Consider the following 9,676-nt stretch of genomic DNA (forward strand, 5'->3'; position numbering starts at 1 on the left):
CCCGGACCGAGGCGGTAAGGGCTCGGGCTCTTCATCTGAGAGTGCACCGGCTAGACCGATAGGCCAGGGAGGAAAGGCGACTTCAGCTCTGAGAGGTGGTGGGACGTACGAGATTGGCTCGTCGTCGCAGCAGCCTCAGCCTCTGTTGATTCATCACCAGGGCGACCTTGGGTGGACAGGTCCTCAGTTGAGTTTCCCTCCTCCTGGAGAGACCGGATCTGATGGGGAGCATACTCCTCGATCTGCACAGTTCTTTGACATGATGAACATTCCTCATCATCTGCGTCTTCCAGCGCCGTAGTTGTACACTTGTAGTTTCACATTCACGTGGACTATTTTTTTTAATAATTAATTTTGTTTAATTGATAATATTTAAAGCCTCCGCACATAACTGTATTGAGAGTCCTGCAGCCCAGTGGTAGTTCGAAACCCCTTGCGTCGTTTTATACTTTTTGTTTTTTTTTGGTAAAATTTATAAAGTAAGAATTGTTTTTCGTTGCAAGTTCTAGTGAGTTGAGGTTTTTAAAATAGGCTTACAATCACGTGACGGTAATATCCCAAGTATATCTCTACTTTATAATATAACAATGTTTCCGTGAAGGGAGATTTTTTGGGGGTGTTATTCAACCTCACCTAAATTTTTGATCACCTAAGTATATGTTGAACAATACATAGTACTGAGTAATTTAATTAATTGGGGTAGTTACTTAGACGATTAGGGGTTACTTGATCAGGGGTTACTCGATTGATTAGGGTTTATTCAGTTAGAAATTACTCCATCGGTCAGGAGTTTTGGTGTGTGTCAAGTTAACCAGCGTGACAAGGCTAGCTTGTTACTCGTAAATCATACTCCGTATTTTTCTAACAATCAACAATATTAACCCTAGAAATAAACAACTCTAAACTAGACAAAGTGTTTTTATTTTTTATTTTTTATTTTTTTGACTGAATTCTTGGTCTCCCTCAGTCTCGTTTATCCTGGTTTGTTGTTTTCTTTGAATGCTGAATCAGTAGGCTGTGGTCTTCTCCTCCCCCGAATTTCCTCACAATTTCTTTGACTACTATCAACTTTATTCTCCTCACAATAATACTCTCCTTCTCCCCGACTAATTTAGGGCTTAAAGCTTAAACAATCTTCAATGGCGGACGACGATTACAATATGGGATAAACGAACCCTAAAGCAATTCAGGTATTTCCTCTCTCCTAAATTAGGCTTTTTTTTCTTTCTTTGTAACAACTAAATCAATCTCTAAAACTATTGATTAGGGAAACTACACAATTTGACTATCTCTAAATCAATACTCAATTTGATGGTTTTTCAAACTTGAATGGAGTAGCAGGAGCAAAACCGTGGCTCAAGAATGACCCTTGGAAAATTACAGGTACGATTTTCTCTCATTTCCTAATAATTTATCGGGGTTTTCTTAATTTCCATCAACTTTCTGTTAGTGTTGGTATGATAGGTACGAATGTTTTGGGTTTTGTCAATTTCTCATTACTATATCTTTAATTATTTCGTCAATTTCGATTCTGTTTTGCCTAATTAATCTGCTTTTTTTTATTTGATGTATAATTGAAGCTATAATTCCATTATATGTTGTCTGTAAAAAAAGATTAATTAGGTATGTTTACTGCATGTTTAATAATTTATTTATCTTGTTTAATATATGAGTCAATGATTGATGTATTTTGCTTTCTATAATGAGTGCTTAATAATAGATCCCTGCTTCTATATGTTTCAGTTTTTTTTTTTTTTTTTTTTTTTCATTTTTTTTAAATCTTTTAGTTTTAGGCTTTTGATTTTCGCTGCTTTAAATTACCTTGATGCTATATGGGCAATATTGTCGATTTTATACTGTTAGAATCTTTTTGGTTTGATGTTTTAAAGTCTTTTGTAGTGATGGTGTTAATTCAACAGTCAAGGATACTTTCAGTTTTAAATTACTCCGTATTGAGTAATGAGTGGGCTAAAGAGTGGTAGTTAGTAACTAAACGCTAAAGAATTTTCAATAATTGATTGGCAAAAGTTAATTGCCGTTGTATGACAAAATTAATTAAAGACCTGACTCCACTCATTTTGTAGTGAGTTGAGTAGCATTTCAAAAAAATTGTCAATAATTTGAGGATGGTTTAGTGACTGTAGTCTTCTGTGAGTTGGAATGAGATTAGTTTGGGAATACATACATAATCAAATAGGAATATACCTTGTGGGTGATTCAGTCTTAATATGGAGGTCTGGCTGGTTGAAGTTTGTGAATTCTATAGGAAGGGTGACGGTCACTTTTTAATTGTTGAGTAATGAGTGTCCTGCAGACTAGTAATTGGTAGTGAGTAGTGACAACTTGAGATTTTCATATTTTGTTGATTGATGAGAGTTGATATGGTGTCTTACAAAACTAACTTAAAGCTGCTTATACTATCTCATAATAATTTTGGATTGAGCAGTACAAGATTCATAAAAAATGAATAAAAAGAAAATGTGTGAGGGTAGAATAGTTTGTCGCGGTCTTGTGACTCAAATCAGAATGAGATTTTATGCTTTGTGAGTATTGAAATCAGTGACTTTGAGAAGATTTGATTGTTTAGACAAAAATATACTAAGGTCAGTGTTTAGTGTTTATCATGAGGCTCTTGCCTATGGTAAGGACTGCAGAGGTGCAGAGTGCAGATTAGAAGTCATTGATTTCACAATATATCACTAAAGTCTCTTTGAAGAAGAAAGTCAAGATACAAGAGCACATTTTAGTTCATGATAATTAAAAATAAAATGTTGATAATTGGCAATCATTTGTTAGGTCCAACAATGAAAGGGAGTCATCATTTTGCTTGTTGCAGTGAGGGACACTTTTCTGTATGATTGTTGCGTTTTTGGTGCATGTGCAGGTGTGTGAGTCTCATCAGTTCAGCAATCTGAATCTGTTAAGTTTGTGTGTTATAAATTGTATATTAAAAATGTGTCATAAATCTCATAAAGTTGTGTTCATATATTTGCAATAGAATTCTGAATCTTTTTAGTTTGAGGGAAATGAGTTGTTGACCTGAAACTTATTGTATAGTATCAACACTACTCGTTAGTCAATATATGTGACAGTTGTGCACTATGAATAGATCTATTGTATGAATTGTATAAGGTTCAGGATAACTAGGAATGTTGGTAATATATTTCCAATTACTGAGAGCATTATTGTGTTTATTGTGACAAAGGAAGAAGGAGAAGATAAATGATTGTAAAAAGATTCAGTTAATGATGGAGTAGAATTAATAAATTATACTCCGTAGGAAAATTTATCAAGAAAAAGCCAACCTTTGCTTGGTTAGCTCCAAATAAGCCAACCTTTCGATTGACTCAGAATAAGTCGACAATCGATTTTTATGATATATTTTCTTAAAATGAGTCGAAACCTGTTAGCTTTGAAAGTAATCGTTTGTTAGGGTAAAGAACGACACGTGTCAGTATGTGGTCGGTTCTTTTTAAAAAAATTAATTAATACTTATTTTTTGATTAATTATTAAAAATAAAACTTTTTTTCAATTAATAATTAAATAATATAATAAATATATAAATTATCAAAGAAATCCCATCCACCCACTGCCAGAGGCCGGCGACTACCTCTCCCCCGGCGCCGGAGACCCCCCCCCTTCCCTTTCCCCATTCGGCCATTCCCACTTCCCCTCCACTCCCCTTTCCCGTTCATCCCCCTCCCCGAATCCCTAATCAGTCCCTCCCTAATTCGACATAACTTCACCATCACAACAACAGAAGTGTGGTGTTTCAAAAGCAAATTAGAGAGCCCCGCACTTGCGGCACTGAGTAGGCTGGGGAAGCCGATAGGCCTCTGCAGGTAATATCTGGCCAATCACTGCATCAGGGACCCTTGCTTAACACATTATACTTGCAAATATTCATACATGTACTAATTGATTTGGAAGCCTAATATATACTGAAGATTGTATAGCTTTCGCACCCTTTTGCTTTATGCATTCTAGGTGACAAGTAGTGTGATGGTTTTGCAAAATTGGGTGAATTGGGCCACCCCTGCTCCAATTTGCACAGAATACAGCCTCAATAGATAGAATGACATATGATAGTGTTGAAAGATGTGTGAGTAGAGTCTGCTATTGGCCTGGAAGCCCTCGCCTTCATCTAGACATCCAATTTGACACAATTTATCTTTGCTCTCAGTAACAATATGTTGAATGGGCCTTAGGCGGAAGAACAAAATGTCATCAGCACTATTTTGTAAAAATACTACGAGTAATATGTTTTGACACCAATCTGCTTTAACCCTTACCTCCTTGCTACGCACCAAATCTGTCTTCATAAATACTTTTCTTTTTCCTCTTAGCACCAACCCTGCTTCTTAGGCCACAAAGATCCCTCATTATAATCTTTGATTAGAATTTCACAAAAGGGTCAATGACAAAGTTTTTGAAAAGCATAATGATACATCCAAATGAATATATAGACTTTCAATGAATCTACTCTCCTTGATGCAATTAAATGCTGCCTCTGAAAGGATATTTCCTCTAAATGGCACCTGTAGATAACTTAGCTTCCAACCTTGGATTTGATACCCAACTCTGTATTACAATTTGTGGCGGGTTGTTGTACCCAAAAGGTAAATACTGAATACACATATGGTGATATTTGACAACGTATTGTTCATTTATGCTTGGAATCGACACTAGCCTTGCCATACTCATGTTGACATAGTTGGACGCGGCTGTTCTCACACATTAACAGATTAAAATTTTCACCTCAAGCTGGTAAAGTTAGTATATATGTTGACAGTGTCTCCATGTTAAGGCTCTTCTCAGTGCTTAATCCACATCTCTTGACATTTTGCATGTCAAGACTCCTGGATCATGGGTCAGGTTTATCCAAGTTCCATAATTGGCGATTACAACCATTTTAAAAATTTGATTGTGTTTACCTAAACAACTATACCTTGTTATTGGACATGGCAATTCAATCGGAACTAGGGACAGACCATGTTAAAAGGGCTATGATCCATCAACTATCTTATTAGACAAGGCTTTGTAGGGTCTCTAAGGGTCAATATTGGGATATAATGATCAACCCAATAATTATAAAAAGAACTAAATCACTTAAAAGGATCACCTGAAATTAGTTGTATGTTACCATTCTCCTCCTTTTTTTCCCTTCTTTCTCTGCATCACAGGGCTTTTGATTCACCTGAAGATTCATCATCCCTTCTTTCTCTATTTTCTCTGCATCACAGGGCTTTCCTCCCTTTTTTCTCTTCTTTCTCTGCATCACTGGGCTTTTGATTTTCCTGAAGATTCATCATCCCTTCTTTCTCTATTTCCTCTGCATCACAGGGCTTTTGATTCACTGAAAGATGCATCATCATCGCCAATTTGCCAAATAATTTATTATCTGCCACTGCTTTATGCACTAGCTGAAATCATTCTTCAGATTTCGTTTATTTCGTAGTATTAACAATTGTTTTCTTTCTTCTGATCCTCTTATACAACAACAACAACAACAACAACAACAACAACAACCTTAGTCCCAAAATCATAGATTTATATTTTAAAAAATCACAGGGCAAAATAAATTTGATGGGTGTATATCTTTTGCTATGATTTTGAGCAGCAGCAGGCACCAGGGTTGCTTGTGGTTGATATTCGTGAGGGAGAAGGGAGTTGTGGTTGGGTGAGGTGGGGTTTCCGGCTTGTTGATGCGGTATGGGAGTTTTTGGTGGTGAGGGTTGGCTGCGGAAGTTGGGAATTGGTGGGATCTGGGCTATAGAATGGTTAGGGTGGAATAGGGATCGGTTACTGGTTGGTGGGGTGTGTGGGAGTTTTGGCCTGGTGGAGGGGTGGGAAGGAGGTTGGCAGCGGTGGTCGGGAGGGGGCGATTCTAGTGGTGGGGATGGGACTAGAGTGGTGCAGTGGTGGTAGGGATGGAGAGAGGGGGTGGAGCAGTGGTGGTGTTTGGGGAAGGAGAGAGAAAATAATAAAAAAAATATTTTAAGGAGCAGTAGGGTCGTGGAGAAGAGTTGGGTCGGGGATTTGGTGGTGGGCGAGTAGGTAGGATCTAGGTGGGGGAAGTGGGCTGGTCACAGGCGACTAATTGAGATCTCATCAGCTGACTTTCTCTCCTATTTCTTTCATCTGTTTTTTTATAAACTTTGATTTAATGTTTGATCTTAACCTTTTGATTGCGTTATGGATGTTAATTTTTTATTTGGATTTTTTGTGTTAATCAATCTCTAACCTCTAATTTCTAACAGGTTGTAGGGGGCTAGTATTCAAACAACTTGTAAAGGAAGTACAAAAAGAATTTCAAGGGAAGCAAAGAGAGTTCGAGGCTAACAAGAAACGGGGGCTAGTATCTCAGGTGGGTATGAGTGTTTAGTAAACCCTTTAAGTAGTACCTTATTATAGCCAACAATTTTTTGCTGATGAAATTTTGCTAATTGTTGTAGTTGTTATCTGTTGTCATTATTTGATATTCTTTGGCTGTAATTTAAGAAGTGATATGGTCCAATGTAAACAACTTTTCTTCTGCCTTTTTATTTCTTTGTTGATGAGATAATTATAATAATAATTATTGGCGGACAAGTGAAGAATGGGTGCTTATAGTCATCTCTCATCTCATAATAAAACAAATGAACAAGAACTATCTTTAGTGACACATTTTGGGATAAATTTGTTGCAACACTTTTGAATATTTGTATAGAAAGGTAGCAATATATCATCTATTTAATATCTTCTAGTGTTGAGTATTGATATAATGTTAGTGATAATAGTGTTCAAAAATTATTGAGTATTAACAAAATTAGATAGTGTTCATAAATTATTTGAGACAAAGGAAGACATGAAATGCCATAATAGTAGATTAAGTTTGGGAGCTTCAAATTCGCCCCTGAAACTAGATATAATTAACATGATTCAATGTATTTTTCTTTCTGATTGTTCGATTTTGCTATTAATGGGCGATGTTAACTACATCAAAGTGATGAAGCCACCCATATGTTTAGGATACATATTGTTGCGATTTTTTCAATTTGTAATCCATTTCAGTCTTACTTGTATTTGCAGTTGGATTTTCTGGGTCTTTTTTAGTGTGAATATATATATATATATATTTTGTATATCCTGAAACCTAAATTAGGATTCAACTCTCTAATCTTCATTTCAGTGTTCATCACCCAGAGCTCTTTCCAGTCACCATTTCTTCTCTTGTTTTTATCACTGGCGGTCTCACAGGTTTTTTTTGCCATCTTTTTCTCTCCAATCTTTGGTAAAATTTGATGTTATTGAGCTTTGTTTTTGTGGGTTTTGCTTTGATTTTTAATGGGTTTAGTTGGATTTTAGAATTGGGTTTGCTTTAATTCTTAGAATTGTAGTTTAGGTTGGTGTAAATAAAGGATTTAAATTTTGAAATTGAAGAGATGTTTGAATTGTAGTTAAAGTTGAAATGCTCATGAATTCTCAAGACATTGACTTTGTGAGTGTTAAAGAAAGTCGATGTTCAGCATACATTGACTTTGGTGATCTGCAACTACTGCTAGAATCTAGTTGAGAGTTGACTCTGAAATAACCTTCTTTTACTTATTTGATGACTTGATGAGAAGTGTATTTTGTTAGGCTTCTGATTGCTCTCTTCTCTTATTTATATCGTTCTCTCTCCCCGTTGACTTCTGACTAACCTCCTATTTGATTTCATGTGTATCTTTATTTCATCATTTGAAAACGGTTTTGGTGAATTAGTTTCATATGATTCTATATTTAATCATTTGAAACGGCTTTGGTGACTGGTTTGCGTTAATGAAAGGCAAAGAAGAGAGAATCAGGATATTTGGATATTGCAAGCAGTTTGTTTTAGCAGAAAAAGCTATAATGGTTTGATTATGACACTCCCTCTCCTATTTAATGGTTTAAGCTAACTACAGATTATGAGAGTAGAATTGTCAAAATACCGAGAAACATGTAAATGGAGAGTAAGAATGCTTAATTGAATAGCTCTCATGAAACCTAACCTGCCATTTAAGAAAAAAGAAGATGAAACCCCGTTGTGGCATTGCAGATTCCGTGCAACGGTTGATCATGAAATGCTCCCCTTAAGTAAATTTACACTCTTTAGTGGTGAATTGTTAGATATGTTTATGGGGCAGATTGAATGCTTCCATACTGTCGCTTCATTAGCATATGGGTTTAGAAGAAGAATAAAGAGACGATTTTGGTTTTCGATCTTGGAGGTAGTAATTTTAATGTTTCGGGTGAGTTCTTTAAAAAGAAAAACTCCAATAGTTTACTTTTTGATGCTGTACATCAGATTTTCTTACATTGCAACTCTTTCTGCCTTTTGCAATTCTTGAGGTTGGAGACGGAGTTTCAAGGTGTTATCTACATCAGGTGACTCATTTGGGTGGCGATGACTCTGATAAGGTAGGAAACAAGGAATCGGCGTGCCCAAGTATGTGCTAGCTTGAATCAGTTCTTTAATTTTGTGCAGTGAAATGATACAGTTGTTTGCAATTGCTACTACACAGAATGGTAAATTGGCTAGCAGAAACTTTCAAGAAGAATGAGGATATTGATCTTCGGGATGACAGACAAGCTCTTTGGCGTCTATCTAAAGCTGTTGAGAAGGCAAAGATTGAGCTTTTGACTTTAACTCGTATTAGCATTAGGCAAGTAAATGTGTATAATTATAAAAAGAGCAAAGTTCAAAGAGTTATGTTCAGACTTGCTTGGAAGGTATTGTACAGAAAACTGTTGTAGTTATTTGCTCAAATTGTGTCACATTGTTTTGATTACTGACAGGTCAGGCTGCTTGAATTCTGCAGATTAAAGACACCTGTTGAAACTGCTTTAGAGGACGCTCAAGTATCAATTAAAGACATAGACGATGTTATCCTTGTTGATACCAGCTGTACGGGATGTTGTGAAAAAGATGGCAAGACCGACCTGAATTGCACTGTCAACCCTGATGAAGTAGTAGCCCTTGGTGCTGCTATTCAGGTGAGTTATTTTTTGTTTTGCTTTAAAGGACACTCAAATTCACATTTCTTTTTTGAAATTCATGGTATATGGCTCTATGTATTGAATATGAACGGTGAAATGGTAAGGAGGTAATTGTGAATGTTGAGTAGATCATCATAATCTAAAGCGATTGGTGGTGTTTATTTGCTTATTCTATTTATTTTGATGATGTAGGTTGATGATGATGTTAGTCTACAACAATGCTAAGGAGGATTTGAAGCCAGTGAAAGATACAGACCATATGAATGTTGCTCAATCTCAGGATGATTTTATTGTGCAACAAAGGATAGTGCTTTTTATTTTTAATCAAAGGTAGCTTTTATTTCCACAAAGAATATTCGGTAGAAAATGCGGCATTTATTGTTGTATACAAGTTTAAGGCATATGGTACAAATATATGTGTAAGGAATATTTCAAGCGTTAATCCCCTAACTTGAACCCCACTGTGATCATACACTAAAGTACGGTGGCATCCAAAGAGAAAGAAGATAGAGCAAAACAGTCGCCAACAAGTTTTTTTAGGAACTTGTAAACCGTTCACGAGTTGAAGATTACACCCCTTAACGATCCAAGAGATCGTCAACTCCATAAGGTCTTGAACCAAATAGGGTTTAGGGATGAAGGTACAAATCCAACCTAAAAGAGATTGGACCTGCC

At 36.2% G+C, this 9,676-nt stretch overlaps 1 long non-coding RNA gene across 6 annotated transcripts; it reads left to right on the forward strand.

Moving 5' to 3' along the window:
- The first annotated feature begins 686 nt into the window (after positions 1-686).
- LOC110723395 lies at positions 687-9,443 on the forward strand. Of its 6 annotated transcripts, none has more exons than XR_002511721.1 (8): positions 687-1,190; positions 1,268-1,383; positions 6,262-6,368; positions 7,173-8,253; positions 8,354-8,422; positions 8,527-8,734; positions 8,824-8,998; positions 9,194-9,443. It is a non-coding gene; the product is annotated as an uncharacterized LOC110723395 (long non-coding RNA). The 6 variants fall into 6 exon arrangements; XR_002511722.1 differs by having other exon boundaries at positions 694-1,190; positions 7,173-7,240; positions 8,061-8,422; XR_002511724.1 differs by having other exon boundaries at positions 702-1,190; positions 7,173-7,240.
- Positions 9,444-9,676: the final 233 nt, after the last annotated feature.

Source organism: Chenopodium quinoa, unplaced genomic scaffold (genome assembly GCF_001683475.1).
Source record: "Chenopodium quinoa cultivar QQ74 unplaced genomic scaffold, ASM168347v1, whole genome shotgun sequence".
In the NCBI taxonomy this organism is placed as follows: domain Eukaryota; kingdom Viridiplantae; phylum Streptophyta; class Magnoliopsida; order Caryophyllales; family Amaranthaceae; genus Chenopodium; species Chenopodium quinoa.